The sequence below is a fragment of the Camellia sinensis genome, chromosome 14, assembly GCF_055761805.1.
Source record: "Camellia sinensis isolate YWXY chromosome 14, ASM5576180v1, whole genome shotgun sequence".
Classification (NCBI taxonomy): Eukaryota; Viridiplantae; Streptophyta; class Magnoliopsida; order Ericales; family Theaceae; genus Camellia; species Camellia sinensis.
Genome location: NC_138974.1, coordinates 139,349,450 through 139,358,431, shown reverse-complemented (window position 1 = coordinate 139,358,431; position 8,982 = coordinate 139,349,450). Strand labels below are relative to the sequence as shown.

Here is an 8,982-nt window from a genome sequence, read left to right as displayed (position 1 = left end):
TTTTAATCATGTTTATCTTGTGATGTTCAAATGATAATTCATGTTATAGTGAAGTTGGGTCCATATTTTGCATGAATTTCATCTTGAATTGCATGTAAAATGAAGTGGTGATGCTAAACTTTGAGTTAAAATGGAGCTGCCCCAAAACAGGGACACGGCCGCTCGTGCGGAGGCCTTGGGCGCTCAAGCGGAGAAGGAAGAAAAAAATGGATTTTGGCTACTGCAGTTGGGCCGCTCGAGCGGTGAGGGGGGACCGCACGTGCGGTGCATGGCCGCTCGAGCGGAGGGTTCGGCCGCACGTGCGGCCCAGGTCCGAAAAACTGATCTCTTCTGTTTTGCATGCTCAACTCTCTGGTATTTTTAGAATATTTTTCTGATGATCCTAAGATGGTTATAAATTCATGCGAAGTGTCATGACTCAGGAAATGATTTCTTAATGATTTAAGAAGGAAGGGGAACTAATTTGCAAGCTATGATTGTGTGCAGGGCACACTCCGAGAGGAAGCAACACGTCATCTCAACACTGTGAGTAGTAGTACTTCGATGTACCTTTAACCGTTTAGCGTTATTGACGTTAAATCTTCGTCGTAAGAATTATGTTGACATATATGTTATGCATGCTATGTGAGATACACTGTGACATTATGGAAACTTCAAAAGGGTTTGTGAAGTTATGTATGCTATGTGAGAAACATTATGAAATTGTGAAAACATCAAAAGAACTTGTGAAATATGAAGTTATCACTACAAAAAAATTAACTTTTTGCGACGGTAAAATACCGTCGCTAATACTCCTAATGCCGTCGCTAATACTTTTTGCGACGGCAAAATGACTTTTTGGGACGGCAAGAGGGGGGTTGCAAAAGAGTTTTTGCGACGGCACTTACAATGTTTTACGATGGCATTTTTACCTTTTTGCGACAGCACCGTGCAGTCACTAACAACGTTTGAAATTTCTTAACTTTTTTGCGACGGCCCTATTTTACTGTCGCTAAAAATATTATTTGAGACGTCAAAAATTACCGTCGCTAATAGTCTTTTTTTTTACAAAAACACTGTTTTTTGCGACGGTGTGGTGCCGTCGCAAAAAGTATAAAAAATATGAAATTTTTTATTTTTTGCAACAATGTAATGCCGTCGCAAAAAATATTAAAAAATAATAAAATTTCTATTTTAAATAATAAAATTTCTATTTTTTGCGACAGTATAATGTCGTTGCAAAAAGTAAAACCTGTAACAAAATTAATAAAAATATTAAAATTTTCTATTTTTTCCGACGGTGGTGCCGTCTCTCACTCTCTAAAATATGCTCTGAGCTGATTATTTTCATTCCATTCACAAAAACATCATAACTGAAAATAAAAATAAAAATTGATAAAATCATCAAATTCAATATTTTACAAAGAACAATTAAACTGTACATGTTCATAAAAGCATATTTAAATTATAAAATTCACCCCAATCCTAAAAAAAAATAAAAAAATAAAATAAAATCTAAAATTCACCAATAAGCACATTGGATATTTAAATGCTCTTACAAAAAATAAAAAAATAAAAAATTTCCAACAAGATTTCAAAATTTTGGGCCTATTTCAAAAATCAAGCTGCAAATTCCTTACTTCTAGAATCAGATCTTGCCCTCGCCAAAATTTATCCGTTTGACCTACAAATAAATAGATAACAGTTGCAAATTATAATCTTTTGGAGAAACCAACTATTTAAACACCAGTAATGAAGACAATGAAGACTGTGGAAAGAACACTTGCGTTGTCATCAGGAACAACTGCATATCTCTCAATTGGAGAAACCAAAGCTTTCCCTGCTCACAAAAAATAATAATAATAATAATAATAATAATAACAATAATAATGGAATTCAATGTAGTCCAAAATAGTGTTATAAACTCTTATTGTAATATACCTGGGGAATTTTTTCATGTCTGATGGGAGTGGGAAGGGTTGGACTTAAAGGGTTCCTACCTGTCTTGGATTGTAGAATACACAAATTTATTTTGTAGGAACTTACATGTAGAGGGTCCATCAATAGGGAGATCATACATGTTCATGGAATAGGGTGATTAGCCTCTCATCAGTAAGTATGCAAATTAAAGTTATGTTTGGATAGTAGGAATTACATAGAATCTCATCATTACTAAAATATTCATTTCTGCATAAAAAGATAACAATATCACTTTATAAGATGAGATTCAAGCCTATTTATTTAATTAAGATGAGATTCAAGCCTAGACGGGCTCATGGTATGCATCCTTAGTCCAATAAGATGAGATTCAAGCCTATTTATTTAATTAATCGATAGTTTAGTTGACGTGGTGTTGAAAAACTGTCACACTATTGACCAAAATTAATTGAATATTTCATCTGAGTCCAAACAATACAAACATTTTAAAAAATATCATATACAGGATACTCACAATGACACGGGGAGGGCTTGTCAATCCACTAGAGGCCCTTTTTTCTTTCAAAAGAGCAGCCCGTTTCTGCTCCCTCATCTACGAAAAAAAAAATGCAATCCTGCCCTTAGGCAATGACAATATTATCTTTTATTCGATGAAAAGCTACAAATACAAGACCCTTAAGAGTAAAAAGTAATATTGTATTGCTGGTTTGAACACATAAAAGCTATGTCCTTGTACATCTGATATGGTAATGACCCATTGGACTGAACTCACCTGTGAGCCTTCCATATCAATCATATTTCCATTGGCCAGAATAGTATCAACAACTTGTTCGTTGTCAAATACAACAAATCCAAAGCCCCGAGAGCGTTTAGTGACATGGTCTCTTATGATCTCGTGTTCCACTACCTTTCCATACTTTGAGAAGAAATTCTTGAACTCATCTGAGAAGAATGGGGAACCAATTTAACCAGGATAACAACAATAGCAGAAGAACATGCAAATTAAAATGTGCAATCCCAGACCGTGATTTGGGGGCAAAAAAGAAAGTAAATACCACACCTTCAGTGACAGAGGTAGGTATCCCACCAACAAAAATCTTCTTTGTTTTAAAATCCTTAGGTTTAGCAGAACCTTTCGGAATTGTTCTTTTGATCTCAACCTGCTCAGAAATTTGACCGTGTAAGTTGCAATGCCTAAACCTTCTGACAGAAGATATTATCTTGGTCAAAGTTCTATGCACTTTCAGAAAAGTGGAGAGATTCTCCAGCAACTCAACAATCCAAATCTCCACAATAATAACAAATTTTATTGACAAAAATTATAGAGGCATCCTGGATACAATTCATCATAAGTCAAGCATCAATCAAAAAACAGTACTTCACATCGCAGCACAGCTATGTCCTCAATGGCAAAACAACAGTTCAACCTGGTTCCAAACTAACCTAACCCTGTGCAGTAATAGGTAGTATGCCAAGCATTCTTTTGTTTTCCGACTTTCACAGCAATCAAGAAGAAAGCATTTCTCCATTGGCCAGTGATAAAGGGAAATCACATTGTTCACAGAGAATTTTAAACATAGTTATCGGTTAATAATGCATTTGCCAGTAAACTTTATTTATTTATTATTTTTCATGAGCAGCCTTATACAATATAAACCCAAAAAAAAATGTAAAAGGGGTTACTTTTCATTGCTTAGGATCTTGGGATATTAAAACAAAATTACCTGACACTAATCTAACTATTTCGTATATATTTTCCAAACCAACACCAGAGGGAGATAAATTTCCAAGCCAATCTTGAAACAAACACATTTATTTGGGTGGGTACATAGAGGAAGTCTTGTGGAGAACAAAAATTAACTAGAAATTTAAGAGAGTAAGCTTCTGTTTACTTTGGCACGGAATGTTTATTACTTCAAGTTTCAAGTTCAAAGGCATTAAACAAGATGTAAAGTTAAGGAAAAGCATCAAATTTTCTGTTTTTCTTCTCTCTTCGCCACAGTTTTTCCTATCAGGAAAAACAGCAAAACCCAGAAACACAAAATGCACAAAGATTTTTCTTCCAAAGTAAATAACCCAAGTGAGGAAAAGCACCTATTTGTCATTGATGACATGGGTTTCAGCAATAACAGTGTCAACAATAGAAGGATCAGCATAGGTGATAAACCCAAAACCCCTGGGTCGACCAGTGTGCCGATCTTTCATTATAACCGAATCTGTAATCTCCCCGTACTTCCCAAAGTACTTCGTGAACTGATCTACACTCACACACCACCCCCAATCACACAAAACAAACATCAAACAAGCATATCATAATGTAAATTGAAGAATTTGCCATCAAACAAAACAATCTAGATATTTTTGCAGAAGCAATTGAAAGAAGAATGAGTTGACCTAATGTAGTGTCTTTAGCTAAACACCCAATGAGATTCAAGCCTATTGTTCAAACCAGCAATACAATACATAGCTTTGATGAGATTCGAAGAGAAACATAGAACCAGAGAAAAAGAGAAACAAAGAACCAGAGAAACATAGAACCAGAGAACTTCGTTTGCTGGTAATGGCTATCGATAGAGAAGCAAAGGACTCCGACAATAGTCGTCGATGTCTGGCTTCCTTCATTCACTAGTGCCCGTGGCTCGACGCCATCGTCGCCCATGCTCACAGTCACGAGAGAGAGAGAGAGATATTTGGTAGAAATTAGGGATTTTGGTTCTAAGAGATTGGGGATTTTTGGGGGCGCGGGAATGGAAAAAATGGGGGGAACCGAGCGGGCGGGATTGAGAAAAAAAAATAAAAAAATTAATTTTCATCCTAAATGAATATTTAAATAATAAAAATAAATAAATAATAATTTTTATTTTCTTTTCGTTATTAAGGTTGAAAATTTATTTGTTTCATTTTTATTTTAATGAATAAAAAATTATTATTATTATTTTTTATTTGGTAGAAGTAAGGATAATATTTTAATAAAAAATATTTTCTATTAAGAGTGATGAGTGAGAGAGAGAGACGGAGAGAGAGAGAGAGAGACAAACAGACAAAGAGAGAAAGAGATAGAGAGAGAGACAGACAGAAAAAAGAGAGAAACAAGAGATGAGAGATACAAAAAGAGAGAGAAAGAGAGCGAAAAAATATAAACGAGAGAGAAAATAGAAAAATAGAGAGAAGAGAGATGAGCGAGAGAGACAGAGAGAGAGAAAAAGAGAAATGAACGAGAGAGACAAAGAGAGAGAAAAGAGATGAGAGAGATAGAGAGAAGAGACATGAGCGAGAGAGACAAAGAGAGAAGACAAATGAGAGAGATAGAGAGAAGAAAGATGAACAAAAGACATACAGACAGACAGACAAACAGACAGACAGAAAAAAAAGAGTGATGAGTGAAAGAAAGAAAGAGAAGAGTGGTGGTAGTTGAATGGCATTTGCAGTAGTGGTAAATGTAGTAGAGAATATGAGTGGTGAGAGAGAGAGAGATTGGTGAGAGACGAATAGAGAAAAGAGATAGAGAGACAGAGAAAGAGACAGAGTGATGAGCGAGAAAGAGACAAAGTGGTCGCTAAAAGTGCATTTTCTTGTAGTGGATCGATAAATCGAAAGGGAGCTCAATAAATAAAGAAGAAATGAGGGAGAGAGTGAGCAAGGCGAACACAGTGGGGGAGAGAGAGACAGACAGACAGACAGACAAACAGACAGGCAGAGAGAGAGAGAAGAGTGATGAGTGAGAGAGAGAGACGGAGAGAGAAAGAGATAGACAGAAAAAGAGAGAAACAAGAGATGAGCAAGAGATAAACAAAAAGAGAGAGAAAGAAAGTGAAAAGAGATTAACGAGAGAGACATAGAAAAAAAAAAAAGAGACATAGAGAGTGGTAATGGTAGTGGTCATAGTTTCACCCATTGATTTAAGTATGGTATTTGTTTTGAGCTTTCAAATCATAATTCTACATCCATTTTTCAAACTCAATTCAAAATATAATCATTACTTTTCGAAACTCATAACCAAACACATAATTCAAAACTCTTTTCAAAACTTAATTCAAATCAATTTTTTAAATATTTAAATATTTTAAAAATATTTTAATTTTGTGAGAGACAAATAAAGAAGAGAGATAGAGAGAGAGACAGAGATAGAGTGATGAGCGAGAGAGAGAGAGACAAAGTGGTTGCTAAAAGTGTATTTTCTTATAGTGGATCGATAAATCGAGAAGGAGCTCGATAAATAGAGAAGATGGGAGTAAGAGAGTGAGCAAGGCGAACATAGTAAGGGAGAAATAGACAAATAGGCAAGTAGAAAGAGAGAGAGAGAGAGAGAGAGAGAGAGAGAGAGAGAAAAGTGATCAGTAAGAGAGAGATAGACAGAAAAAAAGATAGAGAGAGAAAGAGAGAGAGAGATATAGAGAGAGATAGAAAAAGAGAGAGAAACAAGAGATGAGCGAGAGATAGACAAAAAGAGAGAGAAAATAGAGCGAAAAGAGATGAGCGAGAGAGAGACACAGAAAAAGAGAGAGATAGAGAGAGAAGAGAAATTGGCGAGAGAGATAGAGAGAGATAGAAAGATAAGAGAGAGAGAAAGAGAGAGAGAGAGAGAAAAGAAATGAGAGAGACAGAGAGAAGAAAGATGAGCGAGAGAGACAAAGAGAAAAAACAGATGAGAGAGATAGAGAGAAAAGAGATAAACGAGAGACACAGAGAGAAAATGAGAGAGAGAAACAGATAGAGAAAGAAGAGCGATGAGTGAAAGAGATAAAGAGAAGAGAGAGAGATAGAGACTGAGAGATAGGAAGATGAAAAAATGAATGAAAAGAGAAATGTTATATCAAAAGAGTAAGACGACATTGTTTTTTTTAATTTTTTTTGCAACAAAAAAATACCGTTGAATTTATTCAAACCATTTTGTGACTGTATATATATGAAGCTATCTCAAAACCACAATCACTATGCTAGGTTAGAGTTTTCCAAAAACTCTTTTGAGAAAATTATACTTTCTTGTTTTCCGTGTTATATTGTTTTTACTGAATTTTTTTAATATTTTAAGTATTTTTTTTTAATTTTTAGACACATCTAACATAAATACACCTAAAAAAATTAAAAATTGTAAAAAAAATCTTTTAAAAATTCACTAAATGTCAAAAATACAATAATTCAATACATTTTTTTTTGGTATTTTTATGTATTTATTAATTTTTAAAAATATTTTTTCATAATTTTTTTATTTTTTAGATACATCCAAGTAAGGTGCATCTAAAAAAAATATTTAAAATTTTAAAAATATTCACTAAAAACAAAAACAAAAAAACACAAAAGTCACTTTTTTTGCGACGGCAGAAAATATCGTCTCAAAAAAGCAGAGTATTTGCGACGGCACCATTTGCCGTCTCAAAAAAGCAGAGCATTTGCGACGGCACAATTTGCCGTCTCAAAAAATGAGAGTATTTGCGACGGCAGAAAATACCGTCACAAATACTCTCATTTTTTGAGACGGCAAATTGTGCCGTCGCAAATGCTCTACTTTTTTGAGACGACAAATGGTGCCGTCGCAAATACTCTGCTTTTTTGAGACGGCAAGTGTGCTGTCGCAAATAGTTTCGTCTCATATACTCACTTTTCTTGTAGTGTATGTGGCCAAGGGCCATTTGTGAAGATCAAACCTATGAGGCCAAGGGCCGACTTGTGACTTATGAAGCTATGAGGCCAAGGACCAAACTTGTGAACTTGTGAATCCAAAGGGCCGAAGGCCGATGTGATAAGTTATGAATCTATGAAACCTAAAGGCTATTGTAAATGTGTGAACCCCTCAGGCCATGGGCCGAACTGTGAAATTGTGAAACCGATAAAGTCATCTGTAATCTAATGAAAATGTGCTTACTTTTCGTTACTATTTATCAGGAATGTCCTGTTAACTTTACGTTAATTATGTCAACTCATGGGAATGATGTAACGGTTACCATTAAGACCCTGTTAATTACAAGGCAAGGTAACTATGTTAACATATAAGAACGATTAAACAAAGGTGTATGCTACTGATTAATAGAGCATGTGAATTAAGTCATTTACCCAAAAGAATTTATGTTCATTCCTGGAGAACAGATTCTGAGTAAATATAAGAGTAGCTATGTGTATCCATATGAGTTTGAAGTTCTTTTGCTATGTTGCTTATAAATTGGAAGTTATTCAGAATCTGCGATATAAGTGCAAAGTTTATCATTATTGTGTGACCCTCATGAGAATGTGAATTAGTCTCTCATTGGTAAGCGTACGAGAATGATATGATACAACAAGAAATGCTCTAGTTATGATATGTTCCTTTTGAATTAATGAATGATGTTCAAGTATGTTTCAGGCATGTTTCCAGTATGTTACAAGTTCAAGTATGTTCAGGTATGTTTCAAGTATATGTTACAAGTTTAAATATGTTACAAGGTCAAACAAGTTTCAAGGGCTTTATGCCAATCTTTCAAGGGCTTTATGCCACATGTTTCAAGGGCCTTAGTGCGATATGTTACAAGGGCTTTATGCCACAAGTTTCAAGGGCTTATAGCCACCATGTTTCAAGGGCCTCGTGCCACATGTTTCAAGGGCCTCGTGCCATATGTTTCAAGGGCCTCGTGCCACCACGTTTCAAGGGCCTCGTGCCACCACGTTTCAAGGGCTTATAGCTATTATGTTTATGTTGCAGGATTGGGCCTAAGGCCGTCATGTACTTAGCACAAAATCAGACTAACTATATGAACTTTGCATTTTTATATGCATTGATATGTATTATGTTTCAAGTTAAGTGTCATTTTAATTACGTATTACTATTCACTGAGCCCGGCTCACTCTCTGTTATGTCTGTTTCTGTAGGTCACCAATCAGGTGGTCAGTCCTAGCCAAGACGCCCGCTTTCCTGTGTCAACCTTCATATGTCCAGGCACTGTATAAGCCATTTATTTTGTTAAGTTGTTAAGATGTTGACTTGCTTATGGGTGTCTATCTATTTGATGTATATAACTTTCATGTTTGTTTTTGTATACGCCCAATCATAGGGCAGGGACTGTAAATATGTATGCATATGCTCCGGGATATAGT

At 35.3% G+C, this 8,982-nt stretch overlaps 1 non-coding gene across 1 annotated transcript; it reads right to left on the bottom strand.

The window, feature by feature from the left end:
* Positions 1 to 1,376: 1,376 nt before the first annotated feature.
* On the bottom strand, positions 1,377 to 4,576 carry LOC114314431 (heterogeneous nuclear ribonucleoprotein 1). Its single transcript, XR_014350322.1, has 7 exons — positions 4,456 to 4,576; positions 4,312 to 4,353; positions 4,012 to 4,175; positions 2,978 to 3,077; positions 2,690 to 2,859; positions 2,432 to 2,509; positions 1,377 to 1,819 (listed from the first exon to the last, which is right to left on the bottom strand). It is a non-coding gene; the product is annotated as a heterogeneous nuclear ribonucleoprotein 1 (transcript).
* Between the last annotated feature and the right edge of the window lie 4,406 nt (positions 4,577 to 8,982).